The 10944-nt window shown below is 38.9% G+C and overlaps 1 protein-coding gene across 4 annotated transcripts in view; it reads left to right on the top strand.

Moving 5' to 3' along the window:
* Positions 1-5909: 5909 nt before the first annotated feature.
* The window catches only part of csnk1g1 (casein kinase 1, gamma 1), a 37147-nt gene continuing 32112 nt past the window's right edge, over positions 5910-10944 (top strand). For 2 of the 4 annotated variants that reach the window (XM_088333550.1, XM_088333549.1), the window contains exon 1: positions 5911-6115. The gene's annotated coding sequence lies outside the window, so the exon portion shown is untranslated. Of the gene's footprint in view, positions 6116-10944 lie in introns of all 4 variants that reach the window. The other 2 variants (XM_088333548.1, XM_088333551.1) reach the window with 2 other exon arrangements.

Raw genomic sequence — 10944 nt, 5'->3', positions numbered from 1 at the left:
CCACAGTAGGGTTGTGGGCAATGTTTCCTCTAAGCTGCGCGCGTGCGCAATCGCGCACTGCCTGCACATTCTCAGCGCCCAAGAAAATCTATCCAGCGCAATGTTCCCTCTAAGCTGCGTGTGTGCGCAATTGCGCACTACCCAGACCTTTTCCGCGCACAAGAAAATCTAGCCAGCTCACAAAAATCAGGGCTCGAAATTGCAAATTAGGAAGCGAATTAAGTCAAAGTTACAGTGCATGAAGGTAAAAATACAAGGGTTCCCCTGATGTTGTGTTCTAAATGCGGTATTTTGAAGTCAAGGTTGAAGTAGAATGAAGTTGAGTGAAGTCAGTAGAGTTTTTCAAAAACCGGCTTCTTTGGCTCGGCTCACTAAAAGGAACTAGCTCTTTCGGGTCCTAAACGGCTCTTCAGGTTGTTTTTGCGTCTTTAATCCCTACACGACCAAATATTATGTAAAATTGTGCACAAAATGACTTAAAGGAAGGGGGAATAGAACAAAAAAAGACCAAAAATAAAAAAGTAGTGAAAAGCTGAGAAAAAAAAGAAAACAAAAGGAAGAGAAAAAAGATTCAGAAAAGAAGAAAATAAAGAAACAAATGAAAAAAGTAAATACAGAACAAAAAGAAAAAAGTAACAGCTAGGAAAAAATAAACACAATGAGATTTTTTAAAGGCATTAAAAAAAATAGAAAAAAAATGGGGAAAAAGAAGAAAAAGTTTGTCTCATCTCATTAGCTGCACCGCTTATCCTCAGTAGGGTCGCGGGGGTGCTGGAGCCCACCCCAGCCGTCTTCGTGCAGTGGGCAGGGGACACCCTGAACTGGTTGCCAGCCAGTCGCAGCGCACACAGTGACAGACAACTCACTCACTCATTCACACCTAGGGACAATTTGGACCGGCCAATTCACCTGAAATGCATGTTTTTGGAATGTGGGAGGAAAGCATGGGGAGAACATGTAAACTCCACACAGGAAGGTTCGATCTCATGACCTCAAAACTGTGTTGTATACCCGCTAACCACTGCGCTGCCGTGTTGCCCAGTTTCTAACCATTGATTTTGAATTGGGCAGCTCAATTGCTGGTTTGAGTTTCTGCATATTTAGGTTTTTAGCATGGAGTTTGCATGTTTTCCCCCAGAGCTTTTAAGCATTTGCTGGCTTTCAATTTTAAGAACCATACGTAGGCTGAATTGCTGTAAATTTTATCAAGCAATCGTGATGAACTCTGCAGAAAAACCTCACTGCCCACCCAAACGATGAGTGGAGCACGGATGTTTAAATGTAGGGTAAAGTTAAATCAGGAATGAAAATCTCATTACTAGGAGAAATTCACCATTTTGTTATAAAAAGGGTGACTTGCGTGATCCGAGGAAAAACATTTTATAAGGGGGTTTGTGGGATTTCTCTGGGTGAATGTGGTATTGGAGGTGGCGCATTTGAATTCATATCAGTGTCATTAGCACGGGCAGGAGTACTGTGTGTAACGGGCATTCGATTTGATCTCAGTATCACAATTTGCTTATTCACAGTACCAGAGAGAAATGTTTGAGGATAGAGAAAACAAAGTCGTCCTGAAAAATCACAAGGGCAACAACTCTTTGGTGTATGTGATAACTAATCTGACTTTGTAGGACATAACATAAATAAATACATTTTGATTGTTTTCTTATCTAGTCATACAACGGGCTAGCTAATCAACTAGTTTAACCATCTGTGTCATTTCAAGACCCACAAAATATTTGCTGAATAGGAAAGCAATGTAGAAAATCAATTATATCCCCCTACTGTAAAGCCTCAGTGTGTAATATTTGACTACAAGATGGCACTGTTTTCTAATATGAACGAAAACCAGTGCCACAGAGCACAGCGTAGCCAGACAAACATGGCGGCGACCAGTAGGTCAGGATTCCACGATGTAAAAGAAATGCAAATTTCGAAACCCGAAACTTAGGATTTTTGTGTAAAAATGAACGTTGGTATGATAGTTCATGAATTTTTTACTTGTATTTAAATCAATGTTTTTTTACGGTCTTAAACTTTTTGGGGTTCCACAAAGGGGCAGCAAAAAAATCACACTACCCCTTTAAGTTATTGTATATAATGATTATTTTTAACAATCCCTTCTAGGTATTCATTATATTTTACGAACATCAACAAATAATGGAACGATTTTCAAAAAGCCTAGAAACACAAAAAAATAAGACCAAATAATTTTTAAAAATGTGCTGTAAATAGCAGAACAATAGCAACTATATTAGGGTTCGTACAGGTGCTTGACATCCTTGAAAATGCTTGAATTTAAATGTTGTTTTCAGGGATTGAAAAGTGTTTAGATTTTGGGTGAAGTGCTTGCAAATACTTGAAATTGTTTCCTATGTTCCTCAAGTCTGCCTAAAAACGAGGCCCACACTGCTCTTAGGTGGCTTTGCTTTGCTATTGCATTACTTTTTCCCTTGTATTAACTGCAGCTGGCATAAGTTTGTACTGTATTGTTTTATATATTACAAGCCGAGCACTGTGAATTGTGTATTAATGCAAGGATTATGGTATCATTTATGGAAATATCTTACGAGCCATGCAAAAAAATTGTGTTTCCTAGTAGTAAATTTTAATGGGAAGAACTTACTGCAACTGAAATCGTAATTATACCCAACACCTATATGGGGAGAGATTGGTCCAGAAAACAAATGTATTTATTATTTACTCAAGATCTAAAAAAAAAATATGTCTTAATGCAGCATTTTTCAACCTTTTTAGAGCCGAGGCACACTTTTTTTAGTCGAAAAAAGTCTTGAGGCTCACTCTGTCAAAAATGTTAAGGTATTAATTAATTTTTTTCTAAGTTTAAAGCTAAATGATAATTTTGCCTAAATTGTCAGTGTAACATTTTTATCATTGTTTCTGGTCACTGTGGATCTTAATGTAATACAGGTAATTTTTCGGGTTCATAATTTTACAGTAATTTGGGATTTTACTATATCACTTTTATAAGTTTTACTACATATTTATTTTCTTTTTCTAAAAAATACTTAAAATGAGCAAAAATATCTGCCAGCACGACTTTTAATTTTACTACATTATCTTTTTCTGTTTGTTTTTTTTCTTAAACAAGAAATTATCAATCCAAATGAGCACAATTAAAAGCAATCATTTTACAATGATTAATTTTATTATTTCTATTGGAATACAATGTTGAAGAGTTTCATCAAACAAAATAATTTATTAATAATATTTCCCTGTCTACCTCATAATTAATATACAAAGGGTAAAAGAATAGGGAACTGCAGCTGGGTAGATGAATGTTAAATGTTTTTGGCCAACCACTGAAATCAAATGAAATATACTCAACAATGGCATGCTTTATTTATGGAACGATAATATCAGGAAATTTCCTGCGGCACACTAGACAAGGTCTCCCGGCACACTAGTTTGCCCCGGCGCACTGGTTGCAAAACACTGCCTCAATGATACACTTGCATAATTCTAAATCACATATGTAAATTGCAGCTATATAATACAGTATTCACACCAATTTTTTTGTCCTTTGATGGAAATGGAGAAATTGGAAAATTGGCTATGAAAGTCCTTGAAAAGTGCTTAAATTTGGCCGTGAAAAAGGTAAACAAAGTACGAACAGGGTTGGGTAGGGTTACTTTAACTGGATTACTTTCAATTACTTTTGGATGACTAAAATACCAAATATGCTCATAAAAGACAAAAGAAACTAAATCTGAATAAAATGATGACTCACAATACGTGGTAAGCTTTCTCTCCTGGCTTTGATTTCCGGCAAAACTAACATCAAATGCCACAGAAACAAAATGAAAATAAATCCATACAGCTTGCCAACATCATTTTTGCCGTTCCATGTATTCTGTTACTCCCCAAGCCTGCACAAAATTTAGTCATTTTATTCATATTTAGTTTATTTTGTCTTTTATTAGCATATTTGGTATTGGAGTAATCCAAAAGTCATTGAAAGTAATCCAGTTAAAGTAACCCTACCCAACCCTGATTTTATGTTAGTTTTGCCGGAGATCAAAGCTGGGAGAGAAAGCTTACCACGTGTTGTGAGTCATCATTTTATTCCTATTTAGTTTCTTTTGTCTTTTATTAGCGTATTTGGTATTGGAGTAATCCAAAAGTAATTGAAAGTAATCAAGTTAAAGTAACCCTACCCAACCCCGATGATATAGCCTGAAAACAAACCAGATTAGTGAATGGGTCTTTGAATGCTTCGTGACAACCTTTAGTAAATAGTGTCTGTTTACACAGTACAGTACAGTGCAGTACTGTTTAAGGCTGACCTGTATGTTTCTGGGATTTGAGATACAAACATGAGCAACAACACAAGTCACATAATCTACATTGAAGGTCTCGTGCAAAAATGTGTAGCTTCAAAGTTTTATTTTTAGTCTGATAATAATCCTTGCATTTTATCATTGGGACGACAGAACATGTCATGCCTCTGTTTTGCATTTCGAAAACTAAACATCTTCTCATCAACTTGTTTTCAATTCTGTTAAACCTTTTAATATTTATTTTTTAAACGACACTGCAAATCCTGATTTGCTTGTGTTTGTGTGTTCGTATGTGGCTTATAGGTTCTGTAACGGCTGAACAGATTTTCCTAAAAATGTACACAGTTGTAGTTTAGGCCTTCATGTGTGTCTTTAGCTAGGTTTTGTGTCAAGGCACCCTCAATAAATACCAACAGAATCCATAAAGCATACGACCAGCCTGCAATAGGGGTGGGCAGATCGATCCAAATATCAATAATATCCATTCTAAGCAAGTATATGTATCGGATCGATACTATTGTTCTCAAAGTGCTGCTTCTCTATGTAGATAGCCCAGACCTTCTCTCTCTCGCTCTCTCTCTGTCTCTGTGTCTCTGTCTCTCTGTGTCTGTCTCTCTGTGTCTGTCTCTCTGTGTCTGTCTCTGTCTCTCTGTGTCTGTCTCTCTGTGTCTGTCTCTCTGTGTCTGTCTCTCTGTGTCTGTGTCTCTGTGTCTGTGTCTCTGTCTCTCTCTCTGCGGGTCAGACATATCAACATTTCGTTCTGTATATATGTGTACAAGAAAGATCTACTTTATCAATCTGTCTATCTATATCTAGGATAGATAGCCCGCGCTCTCTCTTTTTCTGTGTGTGTGTGTGTGTGTGTCAGCCTGATCTATCTAGACATCTATCCATCTATCGAGACATCTATTGTACATCTATCTTTCTAGACATCTATATCTAGAAATCTATAACTAGGATATATAGCCAACTATCTATCCATCTATAATATGGATGGATAGACAGTTGGCTATATATGGCGCTAGATAGATACTATATAAACATCTTGACATTTTCTTTGTCTAGATAGACATTTATCTATCTAGACATCTATCTATCTATTGTTAGAACATTGAAATAGGTCACTGAGTATGTTGAGTTTTCCAGCGATATTAAGTGTATTATTTAATCATCACAGTATTCCTTTGACAATGACACAACTCATTTAGTTGTTATAAATGCACTTATGTTCAGCCACATATTTGAATGAGGTGTTTAATTGCTGTAAGGTCTTGATGTGTCAGCTGTGTGCAGTTTTAATAAAAGTATCGTTTATTGAGATTGTTTTTTTATCTTGTAATATGAGTTCCCATAAGAGCGTGTTAGAGGTTCGTGTTTACGTTTGGTATAATTCACGCCTTTCTCCTATAAGAGAGGGGATAGAAACATTATTGTTGTCCCTTTTTGGTAGATTGATTGGTTTGGAGTGCACTCTGATTTTGTCTTTATTTGACATTTTGACAAAACGTTCTATTGACGCCCGTGTTTATTAGTATCGCTAATATCGATATTTGAATCGATCCGCCCATCCTTATACCCCGCATCCGTATGACCCGGAAGTATGCTTGTGGAAGCGGGCGGTGCCGTTTTTCTACTTCCGGTGTGCTCGGGAACCTCTCAGCAGCCAAGCGGAGCGAAGAATAATGGACAAGGCTGCCTGCCACTAGCTCGCCAACATGAAACATCAGTACCAACAAGTCACACCGAGTCCAGACTGGCGCTAACACCGCGAACGGAGCGAGTGTCCTTTTCCTCGGGAGAATAGCGTCACCAAGGTGAGCCTGTTGTGTGTATCCGCGCTGGAGCGAAGCCTTAATATACAAGGAGGAGGGGGGGGGGTTCATTTTGTGTATCTTTCTGCTCCTTGGCGAAGATTTCCATCGCTAACGGCGGCTTCCTTGTTTCGCACGGTCCCGCTGTCACCTGCGTGTTAGCGAAGGCGTTTACCGCAAGCGGCGACCGAGGTGGATTCGATTACTCGTCCGCGACAACGAGACTCATTCGGAGCTTGCCAAAATAAAATGTCTACTTTGCGAAAGGGGTCCAGACGGTGTGGCTGGCTAACGTGGCTAACGCTAGCCTGGGTGGTAGGTCCGTCGGCTGGCGGGCTAACTTGGCTAGCGATGTGAAGACCGTCGCCGGAGGTTGCAGCCCGATGGCGACTGGCTTTGTCTCTTGAACGTTGCCCTGTTGCCTTGTTTTTGTGGTCGACTCTTTAGCGTCTTCAATTTACATCGGGGGGAGCAAAGTCGTTTGAGCTGGGGGCCACAGTCTACACATAAACATATTACGGGGAGCGGACTAAGAACAAAGGGAGAAAGAAACAAGAAATTGGAGGAAAGAGTTAAAAAGAGAGCGGGGAGACGGTGAGAGAGAGAAAGAAACAGCACAATACATGGAGAAAAAGGCGAAAGAAAGATAAGAGTGAGCGTGAGAGAGGAAGACAAAGAGAAAAATGAGAGATTTGGACAGAGAAACAGCTCATTACAGGGAGAAAGAAAAAAAGAGTGAGCACGAGAGAAGGACAAAGAGAAATGGAGAGATCAGGAGAAAAGAGTGAAACAGAGAGAGCAGGGGAGACGGCGAGAGAGAAAAGAAACAGCACAATACAGGGAGAAAAAGGCGAAAGAAACATAAAAGAGTGAGCGCAAGAGAGAAAGACAAAGAAAAAAAAATGAGAGATTGGGAGAAAAGAGTGAAGGAGAGAGAAACAAAGCACAATACAGGGAGAAAGAAAAAAGAGTAGGTGCGAAAGAGAAGGACAAAGTGAAATAGAGATACCGGTAGAAAATAGAGACGTAAAGAGTGAGACAAATCAGGGGAGACAGAGAGAGAAAGAAATTGAGAGAGCACTATACAGGGAGAAAAAGGACGAGAGAAAGATAAAGAGTGAGTATGAGAGAAATATGGAGAACAGGAGAGAGAGGGAGAAACAGAGAGCTCATTACAGAAAGAAAGAAAAAAGAGTGAGCGTGAGAGAAGGACAAAGAGAAATAGAGAGTTCAGGAGAAAAGAGTGAAAGAGAGAGAGCAGGGGAGACGGCGAGAGAGAGAAAGAAACCGCACAACACAGGGAGAAAAAGGCGAAAGAAAGATAAAAGTGAGCGTGAGAGAGAAAGACAAAGAGAAAAAAATGAGAGATTTGGAGAAAAGAGTGAAGGGGAGAGAAACAGCACAATACGGGAGAAAGAAAAAAGAGTAGGTGCGAAAGAGAAGGACAAAGAGAAATCGAGAGACTGGTAGAAAAGAGAGCGAATACAGGGGAGACAGAGAGAGAAAGAAATGGAAAGAGCACAATACAGCGAGAAATAAGGCAAGAAAAAGCTAAAGAGTGAGTGTAAGAGAGAAGGACAAAGAGAAGAAAAGAGAAATAGAGAGAACAAGAGGGAGAGAGAGAAACGGACAACTCATTACAGGGAGAAAGATAAGAGTTAGCGCAAGAGAAGGACAAAGAAAAATAGAGAGATCTTAAGAAAAGAGTGAAGGAAAGAGAGAGAGAAACTGAGAGAGTGCAATGCAGGGAGAAAGAAAAATGACTGGATGCGAGAGAGGACACAGAGAAATAGAGAGATTTGGAGAAAACCGAAGGAGAACAAGGGAGACTTAGAAAGGGAAGGAAAGAAAGAGAAAAAGGGTGATAGAGAGCATGCAAAAGAAGGGGAGAAGACGGGAGAGAGAGAAAATGAATAAGAGGAGAGGGGCAAAAAAAGAGATATTGAGCGTGAGAAAAAAATAAGGGAGCGAGTGATAAAGAGAGATTTTGAGTAAGAAAAGAGATGGCGAGAACAATAAAAAAATGGAAAAAGAAGGTAAGAGGGATGAAAAGGGAAACAGAAAACAGTGGAAAAAGGAAGAAGTGTATTCATGGTTGAATTGCACAAGAGTGCAATAAAGAAAACCAGGTTAACTTAGTTAGCTTAAAATAGTCTGGCTGGCACATTTTCTTCTGGTTTTATTCTATGGATCCTCATAAAGAACACATTCACTGAGGATGGAACGGAGAATGGGAAGTTGACCTCTATATTAGGGTTGCACGATTAACCGAAACCTAATCGATAGCGCGATGTGACCTAATGCGATTCTGTAATCATATGACACTGCAGTTTTTTCAAGGATTTATAATTTGTATATTGATTGAAAGTAGTGATTGGCCAACTAGAACGGCGCAAACCTTGATTGGTGTTCTCGCTTGCTGGCTTGTTTTTTTGTTCCCGTCTTTTCACTCGCTGTTTGGATTCATTGGTTTATTGGTTAATTAATATGATTTTGATTTTGCCGTGCTGGCTCATGTGTTCACTAGGTGGGGGGATTTGTAGTGCTAGAGTTGGATCATGAATGTTCGCTGCTTTTTGGCCTTTATGGTTTCTTGGTTGATCGGGTGATAAACATGGTTTTGTCTCGCTGTTGCGCTCCTACGTTCCCCATTTTTAAGACTTTCTTTTCCTTAATAAAGGGCAGGATAGGCTCAAATATGCACTCTTTGCACTACTGTAAAATACTATACATATCCATAATTATTTAGTATATTATTAGTACTCAATACTCCAACTCAATACAACATTTTATTTATATTTATATCTGTACATTCAAGGAAACTGCGGGTCAGATGTATCGACATTTCGTTCTGTATACACGTGTACTAGAATGACAATAAAGTAGATCTGAATCCCTATGCCCTATGCCCGACCCATTTTCATACCTGCATCCTGAACACTGGAAGTTTTCTACCTTTTGACCAAGACCATTTTCACGTGCTATGGTTCATAGGTTATCCTAGTTTCCCCGCAGTTAAAACGCAACTCTGACCCAATTCTCAAGGAACCACCCCAGTGTGTCATATTTGTCTGAATGGTATTAACATTTTGCAGAGCCCAAACATGCCTCAACATGTTTGAACGTAGCTGTTGGGCAATGTGGATGGTAACACCAAATGGTTTTTTTCCCCTTTTGAATCCATTAAATACAGAACAGACAGTCCCTACTATGTTTTACATAAATACAACTAGATTGGGCTGCAGTATTTCTTTTTACACTCATTGCAATTTAACACTTATTCAAAGGCCATCGATTTCAAATTCAATTGCCTGTTTTTTATTAAAGGGAGTCAAATCCCATTTTTTTCGTATAACCCAGAGGTGTCACTCATTTAAACTAAGGGGCCACACGATAGAACAAACATTCTGTCGGGGGCCGGACTAGTAGATTAAAGAGAAAGAAAAAGAGATAAAGAAATAAGAGGGAGGGGAAAGGAGAGAGGGCGGGACAGAGAGAGGGAGAGATCGTGAGAAACAAAATAGATAAAAAGTCGTGAGAGAGGGGGGAAAAGAAAGGGAGAGGAAGAAATAAATCCAAAGAGAACTAGAAAGACAGAAGGAGAGAAAAGAGAGTGCAAAGGGTAGGAAGAGAAAAGAGTAAAGGACAAAAGGAAGTTAGAGCAAAAGAAGTTAAAAAGACACAGAGAGAGAAAGAGACAAAGAGCAACAAAAGAAGAGAAAGAGAAACACAGAGAGTGAAAGAGACAGTGGGAGAAAAGGGGTGGAAAAGCAAGAGAGAGAAAGAAATACAAGTACAATGTCTTTGTGCGAAGCACCTGGCTTTGGCAACATCAAATTGACATATTTCAACCTGCAGCTTGTTTTTCTCTTGCGCTTCTCTGAGTATTGTCTCGTGGGCCGGATTCAATCCCTTAGCGGGCCTGATCTGGCCCGCGGGCCGCCTATTTGACACCTGTGGTATAGCCCTTAACCGCAAAATGTCTCAAAGGACTGCGCAGATTACAATGACACATCCCCTGATCTGAAACCAACATGTTGGCAAGGAAAAACTCAAAAACCTCAGCGTGAGGAAAATAAGAAACCTTGGGAAGGGCTCTCACAAATTGTAATCCCCCTTCCAGGGTACAATAGATTTAGCATTGGGTAATTGTACTCAAAACTTGGTGAACATCAATAAAAAACCCAGTTAATATGTAGATTTTTTTTTTCTCCAGAAAGTCCCCTGAGAGCAAAGATGCCTCTGGCCTGTAAAATTGTCCAAAACGGACCTATCATACAAAAGTAATTGTGTTCTTGCAAGGATATTTAACTTTTAGATCCGCCCTTGACACCTCTGGATGGCCTTTCATCAATCTTTTTTGGCTTTTATCCCAATTAGGATTACGGGCGGGAATCTTTGGAATTTAACAAATTAAAAATCCATTACTGAAGCATTTTTTTCAACATTCCATCCCTTCACTATGACTTAAACACTTTTCTAAATTGATCTATCTAAACTACAGTAATCCCTTGTTTTGAGTTTTTTCTTTCGAAACTGTGAAAATATAAAAATTGGGATTTATTTCGGTCTCTTTGGTGCTGCCAAATGTTATTGCGCTTATTTTCATTGAACCATTGTTATGATGCGCTATTTTCTATTGGATTATTACAATGTTGCCCAGTTCCTAACACTATGTTGTAAATATTTCTTTTCTATTCATCCTGACAGTCTATCTTTTTTAATGTTTAAAGTCTTTATTGCATGTTTACCCTGGAGTGCCATGTCTAATCTCCTTGCATAAAATGTTTCATAATGTTGATATCAACGACAATTCAAAATAAAAAGTCCCG

This window comes from Urocampus carinirostris, chromosome 4 (assembly GCF_059441175.1).
Source record: "Urocampus carinirostris isolate Australia breed hairy pipefish chromosome 4, RoL_Ucar_1.0, whole genome shotgun sequence".
In the NCBI taxonomy this organism is placed as follows: Eukaryota; Metazoa; Chordata; class Actinopteri; order Syngnathiformes; family Syngnathidae; genus Urocampus; species Urocampus carinirostris.
This window is presented reverse-complemented; position numbering and strand designations above follow the sequence as displayed.